Genomic DNA, 12656 nt, shown 5'->3' with positions numbered 1-12656 from the left:
GTGCCAGCTTATTAAGTCATGACTTTAACCTCAGTATCATTCCACTCTGTTAAATATCACATTTGAATGGTAGGTAGAAACACATCATACTTTCCTGAGCACCACGGTGGCACTCCCTACACTGGAACACCCCCCACACTGGCACCCCCCACACTGGCACCCCCACGCTGGCACCCTCCACGCTGGCACCGAGTCATACTCTATTTATCTTGATTGCTTCCTGTTCGTCCCTGTCCTCACACTTAATGCACCACAATTTGGACGCGATCGACCAGAGTGTCACATTTGCGCGGGTTTTATTGAAAATAAAATCTCCGCAATACTGGCATTTATTTGGCTAGTGGGCCTCGCGCTCGATACCTTATGTGGGTTACCTCGGCTTGTAGGCTTCGGATTTGGCTTCAAAGTTGACGTTCGCCAATTCGTGAGACGATGACGACGACGGTGACATCAACACAGGTAAAGTTGCAGACGGTGACGATGACATCAACATAGGTAAAGTTGCAAATGGTGACATCTACACACGGAAATATCCAGCCAGCACAATTTTATGGTGACTGCATTTCGTCACACTCAAGAGTGTAGCGAGAAGCAGCACTCTTGAGTAGCTATAGGCTCAAGTGCTACTCCGCCTCGTATACCCTCAAGCCTAGCCATCAAGTACAAGCCAGAGAGAAAGCGTACTTAATGATGCTATGTTCCGTGTTTTACTCAAATTATATGGCGTTACTTGTTTGAGATTAAAAACAACACCAGTGCTTTTGTGGAGTGACCGGATACAATTTCAATCTAGTCCACAAACTTTTAAATGAATGTGAAATACATAACTATTGATGCCGGTGAAGATTTGACTCCTGTAATCATTCCGGGGTTGAAATTTTGATAAACACATTTGAGGATTTCATTGTCAACTGAAAGGAGGCTATTTCTGGTTTTGCTCTTGATACTGGTTAAATGAGAGACATTAAACACTTAAATGACTTAAAATACATTTGCATATGATTAGAATTAGCCTATTGATCAAAATCTCTTACAGAACCCCAAGTTACCTCCGGGTCCACGCCGATTCGTGATTGTTTCCTCTGCAGATTCGAACAGAGGAACAAACTCCTCTGTGAACATGTGCTTATCAGGCTATGGTTTGTCTTATTTGTATCAAAACAAGCTAATCAGTAAGGCAGAAATCTTACTCTGAACGCATCAACGTTTAACAAAATGAGTTTATAACCAGCCTAGTGTGGAGATCCAAATTTGAAATGTGCTGTTCTCTGCGCTGAATTAAATCCAATGGTCTAGTGACGTGAGTTGATGTGTTATCCATATGTAGGGGATTTATATGTAATCCTAGTAGTGTTGTTCCATGAGTTATGTCATCCTAGTGTTGCACCATTACAGGTCAGGCTAGTGTAGTTCTGTGATTTAACCATCAAAGTTGTGTTTGAGAGCTTTGTGGAGCTTTATCCCTTTTACGAATGGTTTAATGATATATGAAGGTTTATAATGATGAAGAAGGTTTAATGATATATGATCTACACAGCCTTGTACACACATCTTAATAAGTGACATTATAATTTTAATGAGCATTGTTAACAAAGGCAGTTTAAGAACTATAACTTCTACGAGAGGTGAGAGAGAGAGAGAGAGAGAGAGAGAGAGAGAGAGAGAGAGAGAGAGAGAGAGAGAGAGAGAGAGAGAGAGAGAGAGAGAGAGAGAGAGAGAGAGAAATTATATAAATATACACACACACACAAGAGCACGGTTGCCAGATCTAAATTGCTGAAAGTAGCGAGCTGACGGTCTAAAAGTAGCGAATTTGTAATAAGAGTAGCCAAATTTTTTTTAGTGAATGATATGGGTTTCAAAGTAATATATTTTGATATATTGGGTACACTACACGATGTTAATTGTTTATTAATATTATTTCTGCACATACACACACACATATTATATATATATATATATATATATATATATATATATATATATATATATATATATATATATATATATATATATATATATATCACTTGTTCCCTTGTAACTTGTAACTCACTTGTAACACTTATATGATGTGCTTCCTATTTTAACCTGGTATGTTAAATGGGATTCTTGTATTGTGATTTGTGTATTTGTACTCACTGAATTTGTGCGCCCCTTGAGGGACTTGAAGGGGGTATAAATAGCCTAAGCTACTCTATTCCGTTGAGATGTATTTTTTTATTGTCTCAATAAACATACTTGAACTTGAAGTGAACGTTAATGTTTTTTCAGCAGCTTTATTTCCTTAGTTTCCGAGCTGTTTTCTTTACCGTGTAAGTTGTAATAAACTACAGTGGTTTCTCCCTGTTAAGATTATTAAACAATGGTGATTATAAGGGCGCGGAAGTTCAGCCTGGCCAGGGCCGCCAGCAGCCCTTGGGCCCCCCCCGGCAGCTCCCAGTCTTTAATTTGGCACCTTTGTGGCACCTTGGTATAAGCCTAACATGTATATATACACACTGGCTGTATATATATATACACACTCGTTTCCTACAGGTCCGCGTTCAATCCCCGACCGCCCAAGAGGTTGGGCACCATTCCTTTCTCCCGTCCCATCCCAAATCCGTATCCTTATCCCTTACGAGTGCTATATAGTCGTAATGGATTGGCGCTTTCACTTGATAGTTCCCCCACCCCTCTGAATAATATTACGAGAGCAGTATTTACTGGCTATTCATGCCCGTGCCACCTCTTGGGTGGCTTAATCTTCATCAATCGAGAGCAGTACGTCCTAACCAGACATTATATGATGATATCCTGAACAGTTGATAAATAAAAGCAATTGCGGAACTCCAGTTATCTAATACTTATCATAAATGGTATAAAACCTTATCATAAGCCAAGGGATTTGTAGATCAGTGTTTAAAGGGAATTCGGAAGTAATAATAATACAGCTGATGCCATCTGTCGGCAGAAGAGAACACTATCAACTGGCTGGTCAACAGTGGCCATAAGATACAGCTTACGCCATCTGTTGACATCAAATTACACTTATAACAAATTACCCCACAAAATACCACTAACGCCATCTAGTTTTTTTCCAACGCACTATAAATAGCCAAACAGCAACCCATAAGGTGGGTTGTTGTGCTCGGGTAGGAGGTTCCAAGCTCCGCCCACAGATGGTATGGGGTGCATAATAAATGGCATATCATTCTTTGTTGACATTCACACAACAGCCAATCACAGGATGGGATCAGCTAAAGGCTCCATCCACTTAATAAATCATCTTTATTCAGCACACCATCCTTGCTTATGACATTCTGCTTCAACATTTATCTACGTAAAAAGTGAAATGTTAAGTATTTAAAAGTATTAATATAGTGATAATTAAATACTGCAGGATGTAACGAGTGTTACAGAAACATGGGCTGGCTACCTAGCTAGCTTGTGACGTCATCAGTGGGTATTGCCTTGACACAAATAATGATACACTGCTCCGCCCTCTTATTCGAGTAAATTATTCAGTTAAATGGAGATTTCTGTCAGGTGCAAAACAGAAGTTGTTGTTCTTTTTCACAAAAACCTTGTTGTTGTGCACAAGGATCTATTTCTTAGTTTAAATTTTATTCATAAAAGAGTGTTGGTATTCCCCGCAACAGCCAATCACAGGAAGGTATTTCTGGAAGCTCGGCCTCCTTATGGACTCAGCACATCGCTCTAGCTCATGGCTCTGTTTCATCTCTTGTATATCTGCCCGTCCTCCAAACAAAGATCCAAAAGTGATATCATGCACCCGCCAAACCCCCTGTTTATGAATGAAAAGCGGTTTACACACGACTCACAACTGCTGACGTTCGAACATATCCGGAACAAGTGCTTCACTGACGAATTTTGTTCGAACCACAACGCTGTAAATGCTTCACCCACGTACTACAAATACAAATAATCGCCAACAGAACCTAAACACCTGACCTAACCTAACCTATGCCTATTTATACACAATATGCTAATATATTATAATATTAGTTTATACTTGAGAAAATTCCCGTTTTGAATGAACAGCATGTAAAAATTTATGAATGCGTCTGTGGGGTTGACCGCTGGATGTAATGGACTTGAGTCGAGGACGGGTTGTGTATTTACAAACTATAACTTTTTTCGATTACTGTTATCATTAATAATATGAGATATAAAAGTTTTTTACACAAAATCTCTAAATTCTGCCATTAAATGGACTTTGTCTGGTATACGTACAAACATACACCAATTTATTACTATTCATCCATTATTAATTTCAAATGTAATGTATACTGTCTAGTTTTTTTCCTCTCGCCATTACTTGGTGCAATATTTGAAAGTTGTCTATTTATTTATCGATCTATCTATTATCTTGTATTTATATTTACAAGTTTCTGTGCTTGGAAGAAAACTCTGCATTGAATTGGGACTAATTTATTAAATAATATTATTTAGTATTAATTAATATTTACAATTATTATATAATTACAATTATTTATAGCTTAGTTACTTTCATGTAACTCGCAATTGTACATTCTTAACATTAATAGCCCAAATTAGCACATCTTGCTTTTAAATTAGCCTAAAAAATAGCAAGTAGCGAAATTAAAAATTTGGGAGCGCGGGGCTCTCAAAAGTAGCCCAATTCGCTATTTGTAGCCCAATCTGGCAACACTGCACAAGAGAGGGACCGACCTACGTACATTGAGCCAAAGAGCGTGCCAGGGACCCCAAACAGCACCCCAGATGCACACCTCCCCAACACTCCCGTGCTGGTGAAGAACCTGAGGTGTTCCCCCACCTGGCCACAGTCAGGTTCTGAGCACCTGCAAGAAGATAGTGACAGAGGAGGGTGAATAGGTGACATTAGCGAGACATTAACAGCCTAATACCTGGGAGAGAGTTGCCCCCACAGGCGGCATCTGTCAAGTAAGCTGCCAAACAGGTTCCCCAGCAGGACTTGACTGTAATAGAGTCCTCCTGTGTTTGACAGCCAGGGGTAGAAATGAATATTCCTACACATTCAGTAAATTAATTATTAATCCTCAGCGTTCTCTGTATAATGTCACCTTCCTTGACATGTCACATCGATCAATCTATCATATCTATCGACGACTATCCACTGTCCCCCCCCCCACGCTCCCCCTCCAGCGTATATAAAAATCAAAAGGAAAAAAAATCCCCCTGCGAGGCATAAAATGTAATAACTGTTGGGTGGAAACCGTATAAAGTTTACCTTAAATCGTGGGAAAACTTTTATCAATTTCCTGCCTGGTGGTGAAGACCAGTTACCCCCAGGACAGGGACCGGCCTCACCGGTCTTAAAACACACGTAAACACTGCGTGCGTTCGTTAAATTAGTGGCTGAAAGCGGGACAGCCAGTTTTAATTAAATACACGAACAAAAATTCTAATCCACCACACTCACTAATTCTACGAAATTCAAAAGCCTCACACAAAAAAAAACTCAAATGCTTCCAGTGACACTCCCTGGAGTTTAACAGCTAATTTCATTGTGGTGGACACACGCACACACACACACAACTCACTGGAGAGGCAAGAGGAATTGTCCTGGGCGTGGGAACCGAACCCTGACGTCAGAAAAATGTCCAGGATGAAGAGCCGGCAGCGCCCAGGAGACAAGCTCACACCTCTCACCGACATTTGTTTCCTTGTCGACTGATATGCGAGCAAGGGGCTGTGTAGATGTGCGTTTGAGAGAGAGAGAGAGAGAGAGAGAGAGAGAGAGAGAGAGAGAGAGAGAGAGAGAGAGAGAGAGAGAGAGAGAGAGAGAGAGAGAGAGAGAGAGAGAGAGAGAGAGAGAGAGAGAGAGAGAGAGAGAGAGAGAGAGAGAGAGAGAGAGAGAGAGAGAGAGAGAGAGAGAGACAGAGACAGAGAGAGACAGAGAGAGACAGAGAGAGAGAGAGAGAGAGAGAGAGAGAGAGAGAGAGAGAGAGAGAGAGAGAGAGAGAGAGAGAGAGAGAGAGAGAGAGAGAGAGAGAGACAGAGAGAGAGAGAGAGAGAGAGAGAGAGAGAGAGAGAGAGAGAGAGAGAGAGAGAGAGAGAGAGAGAGAGAGAGAGAGAGAGACAGAGAGAGAGAGAGAGAGAGAGAGAGAGAGAGAGAGAGAGAGAGAGAGAGAGAGAGAGAGAGAGAGAGAGAGAGAGAGAGAGAGAGAGAGAGAGATAGAGAGAGAGAGAGAGAGAGAGAGAATATCCCCAGTACCCAATCTCCAAAGCCGGCCATTTTAGAGGCTTCCCGCGGGCCAACAATCCCGTCCCATGATTTACCACAGACTTACAAATCTCCTGCCAGAGCTCGGCCAGTTGTGAAGGCGATCTCACAGTCCTCGCTGAAGGATCCCAGACACTTTTAACTCTTTCAAGATCAAGAAAGTCTTCCTCCTCTGTCATTCGCCTTTGCTGACAGCCGTGAATAGTCTTGAAAGTTTGTTGCAAAGAGTCGCATTTGGGGGAATATTAAATTGGCGCCCTGAAGGCATTCTGGGAAACACTGTTGCCAATTTTATGTCTAGTATATTATTTTGACTATTATGATATTGTTGGTAGATTAAGCGTTATTTTTGTTTTAGAGGCTTTGTTTTTAGAGGTTTTAGAAGCTATTGTTTTTATTTGTTGTATTTGTGACGTCTAGTTCCCAGAACTTGACAATAAACACTACAATTAAAAAATGTTATCCCCTAGAACCGTTACCCGTGACGTCACACGGCCGTGTCGTATGTAAACATTGTGGAAGTCAACTGTCGCTGACTCCTTATTAACTCAACAATATGAGGCAATGATGAGCTGTGTCGGGGAATCTGGCGCTGAGAACTGACAGGTCTCATAACACATCCCTCACTCAACTCTTCACACCTGTTGTATTAGGTTGATGACGAGAGCAACATAAACATATGTTGATATATCGGTGTTGAGCGATAAGCGTTCCTTCTGAGAGAGAGAGAGAGAGAGAGAGAGAGAGAGAGAGAGAGAGAGAGAGAGAGAGAGAGAGAGAGAGAGAGAGAGAGAGAGAGAGAGAGAGAGAGAGAGAGAGAGAGAGAGAGAGAGAGAGAGAGAGAGAGAGAGAGAGAGAGAGAGAGAGAGAGAGAGAGAGAGAGAGAGAGAGAGAGAGAGAGAGAGAGAGAGAGAGAGAGAGAGAGAGAGAGAGAGAGAGAGAGAGAGAGAGAGAGAGAGAGAGAGAGAGAGAGAGAGAGAGAGAGAGAGAGAGAGAGAGAGAGATTGTTGAATGTGACCAAAAGGGTATGATTAATGATTCTAACACGAATCTTTTCAATATTTCTCCCTGTGTTTTTCTTCACTGTCAGGGGAAGCTGAAAAATTAACTCTCCCAAGTTCATGGTTAACGATGCGTTTCGCAAGGTCACTCCTTACATTCTCAAAGACTAATTTACCGTGCTTTTGCACAGGCTTATATTCTCTTGTTGTTGTGTTATATATATATATATATATATATATATATATATATATATATATATATATATATATATATATATATATATATATATCACAACCAGACCATCACCAGAGACATCTTAACAAGTAACACTGAAATAATCGACAGATATACGGGCAACAGAAGACTGGACATCAACGAGGCGCTACACATCAAAAAGTCAAGACCAGCGATCAATAACCAGTCAACACATAATTACATTCTACCCACTTCAAGACCCTGAACAAACGCAGAGACAGGATTCAATGACCCTGTCTTAGAAACACAAAATACTACAAGAACATAAGCTGCTTATGTTGATTCCTGTAATACCCTATCAATATCCCCTATGCTATGCCATTCATCCATTTGTTTCATCCACTTGCTCTGTACCACCTCACCCACAAGAGAATATAAGGCTGAGAAAAAGCATTGTAAATTAGTCTTTGAGAATGTAAGGAGTGACCTTGCGAAACGCATCAGTAGGCGTCAGACCAAATTTTGTGTCTTGTCAGCTTAATGTGAGTCAGTTCTGCACATCAGGTTTGTTTATGGACAAATAACATAGTGAGGATGTTGTATGTGTTGAACATTGTATGTATTCATAGTATCCCTGGACCCTGGATGTATATACTCTCATACATGTAATATACCTAAGGGAGAAACGATACTCGCGCGTTAATTTATCGTGTATAATCACTTCATACACACAAACGACTTAAATATACAGAGCCAAACAGGCATGAATATATATAAGTATTGATGCATGTATAAATAGGCAATGAATGCATTTGAATTATCTGTATTGTATTTTGTAATGTATTATACAGAGATGGAAACCGAAATATTTTGTCCTGTTCTAAACGAGGGGGTTAAAGAGCATTTTGTATGCAACATCAACAGATGCCAACATGAACGAACTATTGCCATGCATTTATGCATGCCTGCATACATACATGTGTACACACACACGTGTACAAGCGTGTATATATATGCACATGTGTACACTTGCAAACATGAGTACAGATGATGCAAACACGTGCCAATGAATATGGAAATCCACTTAAACAAAGCAAATATATTCTCCAACTTGTTTACTGTGATGCTGTATGTATTTTTGTGTCTGTCTGTCTGTCTGTCTGTCTGTCTGTCTGTCTGTCTGTCTGTCTGTCTGTCTGTCTGTCTGTCTGTCTCTGTCTCTCTCTGTCTCTCTCTCTCTCTCTCTCTCTCTCTCTCTCTCTCTCTCTCTCTCTCTCTCTCTCTCTCTCTCTCTCTCTCTCTCTCTCTCTCTTTCTCTCTCTCTCTCTCTCTCTCTCTCTCTCTCTCTCTCTCTCTCTCTCTCTCTCTCGCTCTCTCTCTCTCTCTCTCTCTCCCCCTCCCTGCCTTTGTGCCCAGTTGCTGGTCACTGCCAACAAAGTTATAATGCCGGGGGAAACATGAACTTCAGAGAGAAACATTTGAGGATCTAATTACACTTATCAGCAACGTGAGTATTCCTGCATCCTCAGACCTTAATTACTCTCACAAAATATTTACTACAGTAATGGATTTGTTCGGAATGAAGTATATCACACACACACACACACGCGCGCACACACGCGCACACACACACACACACACACACACACACACACACACACACACACACACACACACACACACACACACACACACACACACACACACACACACACACACACACACACACACACACACACACACACACACACACACATTGCCATCTCCTCATCTATTTAATCAATTATACGTAACTATCTCTTCCCAAACAGATGGAGGCCATGTCCCATCCCACACAATAAATTCCATAACATGATCTGCCAGCCTACGCACAATCAGGCTCACTTCTCTCCCTCACAACCATGAAAACACAACACCTCAACAACCCCCTTCACTCATAATTCTATACAGCCAGACCTTCCCTGTCTCCACCCACACCCATCTCTTCTGCCTCACTCAACAATCAAAAGCCTACCTGTCCAATTAGATCACGTAAGCAGGTAACAATGAGGATTTGCTTCACTTGCCATGCGCCTCGATGCTCCCCAGAGGCAGGACCTCGGCTTTATGCGATAAATTACAAGGGAAAGTGAGCTAGTTGATTTTCCACGTCCAGGATCACACTGGTGATACATGGTGGGGGAAGGGAGAGGCGGGTGGATCACCTACATTCACTTATGTCTGCTTGCTGGGCCAAGAGCTCCTAACCCAGTCTTTCGAGAAGTTTGTATTTTAATGAAATCAGTTAATTATTGATTATATTTCTATTACACAATTGTAATATATATATATATATATATATATATATATATATATATATATATATATATATATATATATATATATATATATATATATATATATATATATATATATATATTGGTATATTTTTGGGAGCAGTCGTCTTTCTTGTAAACAAACATATGTTGTTGAATATGACCGAAAGAGTAAGATTAATTATTCTAACACGAATCTTCTCAATATTTCTAACGTTTTTCTTCACTGTCGAGGGAAGTTGAAAAATTAACTCTCCAAAGTTCATTTTCGCACTATATGGTCATATGGTCTGACGCCTAAGGGAAGCGTTTCGCAAGGCCTTTCTTACATTTTCAACGACAGATTTTTCCATACTCTACCAAGGCTTATTTTCGCTTGGGGTGAGGTGATAAAGGACATGATTGAGATGAACAAGTGGATCAATGGCATAATAGATATTAATAGCCCATTGCGTACCCTCTCTCTCTCTCTAATATATATATATATATATATATATATATATATATATATATATATATATATGGTGTGTGTGTGTGTGTGTGTGTGTGTGTGTGTGTGTGTGTGTGTGTGTGTGTGTGTGTGTGTGTGTGTGTGTGTGTGTGTGTGTGTGTGTGTGTGTGTGTGTGTGCGTGCGCGCGCGCGCCTAACAATGACAATGGGTTTGTGAGATATAACATCTTATACTCTGTCTACTAATCATAATTTAACTATCATAATATTCCAATTCTTTAATGTTTCTGGCTTTACAGATATGCCTGGAGGTGGCTTCCACTACTTCCTCTTTCAGTTCATCGTTGACCAGCCGTGCATAGTACGGGGATTTCTTTACATATCTTCGACTCAATGCTATCCATATCATATTATCCAACTTTCTCCCAATGTTCAAAGTCTATCTTTATCTACCAAATCTATTTCCTCCAGTGTATTATATACTGATCACATCCTCCTTAATTTTTTCCACCCTTTAATGACGTGAGATTTAGACCCATTTAATCTATTCTCGTAACTTAATCTTCTTAATTCCAGCAGTTGTAGAGTCGTGTGGAGGTCACAGGGAGCAAGGCCCAGTAACCCACGATAAAGCGTTCCTGGTAATATATCTTCCACCATGAAATATTAATATAGGAATGAGAAACGGCAGCTGTGATATAGGTGATAATACGACGGTAGAGGTGAGTTTGGGGACAGGTGGTCGAGTTAGAGACAGGTGAGTTATGGACAGGTGAGTTATGGACAGGTGAGTTATGGACAGGTGAGTTATGGACAGTTGAGTTATGGACAGGTGAGTTATGGACAGGTGAGTTTGGGAAAGGTGAGTGTGGAGGCACTCAGTGTCACTCTCTGGAGTCAAGTCAATATTTTGACTTGAAACACAGCGATGTTGAGTGTCAAGCGAGCCGCCGACCGCTTTAGAGTCACCCATCATAAACGGCCCATCCCGCTTATCTCTAAAATGCATTTATTTCACCGTTTAAACTGAGGTGCTTTCACTTTTATTGCTGCTATTATGTGACCTGCTGCTGATTTGAGGGGAGGGGAGATAGTGGGGGGCTGGGGAGGGGAGATAGTGGTGGGGCTGGGGAGGGGAGATAGTGTGGGGCTGGGGAGGGGAGAGAGAGGGGAGGCTGGGGAGGGGAGATAGTGGGGGGCTGGGGAGGGGAGATAGTGGGGGGGCTGGGGAGAGGAGATAGTGGGGGGCTGGGGAGAGGAGATAGTGGGGGGCTGGGGAGGGGAGATAGTGGGGGGGCTGGGGAGAGGAGATAGTGGGGGGCTGGGGAGAGGAGATAGTGGGGGGCTGGGGAGGGGAGATAGTGGGGGGGCTGGGGAGAGGAGATAGTGGGGGTCTGGAGAGGGGAGATAGTGGGGGGCTGGGGGGGAGATAGTGGGGGGCTGGGGAGGGGAGAGAGTGGGGGGGCTGGGAGGGGAGATAGTGGGGGGCTGGGGAGGGGAGAGAGAGGGGGGCTATGGGGGCATAAATCCAACACAGCAAAGCGCTTAACGGTACGAGTAGTATTGCTTTATAATTAATATAAATGTATGCAAATCACCGCCGAATATAATTGATATATCACATATTTTTAACAGTGAGGGCATAAATATGTCTTATACAGCAGCACTAATTGTTTGCTACTCAACTGATCAATCATTGCTCACCTCTCCAATGATCATCATTCACTGCTCTTGCTGGTGAGTAATATTATTTCTTAACTAGTATCTATTTAATCCCTTAGAGTGAACCTGACTACGGGCTCACCATAGCCCGTGCTACTTGGAACTTTTTATTCCAAGTAGCGAATCTTAAACAACAAATAACAGTGAATCTAGTGTATGGGTACAGCCCAGAGTGAGTGCCTGAATGAAGGGCATAATATAGAGTATTTCTATGGAAGAAAACGCCCAACCACTTAGGCTGGACGGTAGAACGACGGTCTCGCTTCATGCAGGTCGGCGTTCAATCCCCGACCGTCCCATCCCAAATCCTTATCCTGATCGCTTCAAAGAGCTATATAGTCGAAATGGCTTGGTGCTTTCTCTTGATAATTACCTTAACCCTTCTCCTTATTTATTTATTTATTTATTTTGGGACGAAAACAAATAGATTGAGTTTATGATACAACAACGACAACAACAATCTCCAGTGCCTACCCGCGGGGACAAGCCTGGACCGGGTTGCCATATGGCACTCTATGATGGTAAATTATACAATACTTCATCCTTATTTAAATGGTTCAATTACATACAAGCGCCAAATAGGCCCAACGATGCGCAGTTTTGCGCCAAGTGAAGACGTGTCTGAGGCAATATGGCGGCCATGTTTTGGTCTCTCTCTCTCTCTCCTCCCTCTCTCTCTCTCTCTCTCTCTCTCTCTCTCTCTCTCTCTCTCTCTCTCTCTCTCTCTCTCTCTCTCTCT

At 41.8% G+C, this 12656-nt stretch overlaps 2 protein-coding genes across 2 annotated transcripts in view; both read right to left on the bottom strand.

Annotated features, from left to right (window-relative positions):
- The window catches only part of LOC123766142 (uncharacterized), a 165425-nt gene that overhangs the window by 82680 nt on the left and 70089 nt on the right, over window positions 1-12656 (bottom strand). The window lies entirely within an intron of this gene.
- Window positions 1-12656, bottom strand: part of LOC138362832 (microtubule-associated protein 6-like) — a 53868-nt gene that overhangs the window by 20797 nt on the left and 20415 nt on the right. The window lies entirely within an intron of this gene.

The sequence above is a fragment of the Procambarus clarkii genome, chromosome 9, assembly GCF_040958095.1.
Source record: "Procambarus clarkii isolate CNS0578487 chromosome 9, FALCON_Pclarkii_2.0, whole genome shotgun sequence".
Classification (NCBI taxonomy): Eukaryota; Metazoa; Arthropoda; class Malacostraca; order Decapoda; family Cambaridae; genus Procambarus; species Procambarus clarkii.
The sequence above is the reverse complement of the archived record's forward strand: the minus strand, read 5'-3'. Positions and strand labels throughout refer to the sequence as shown.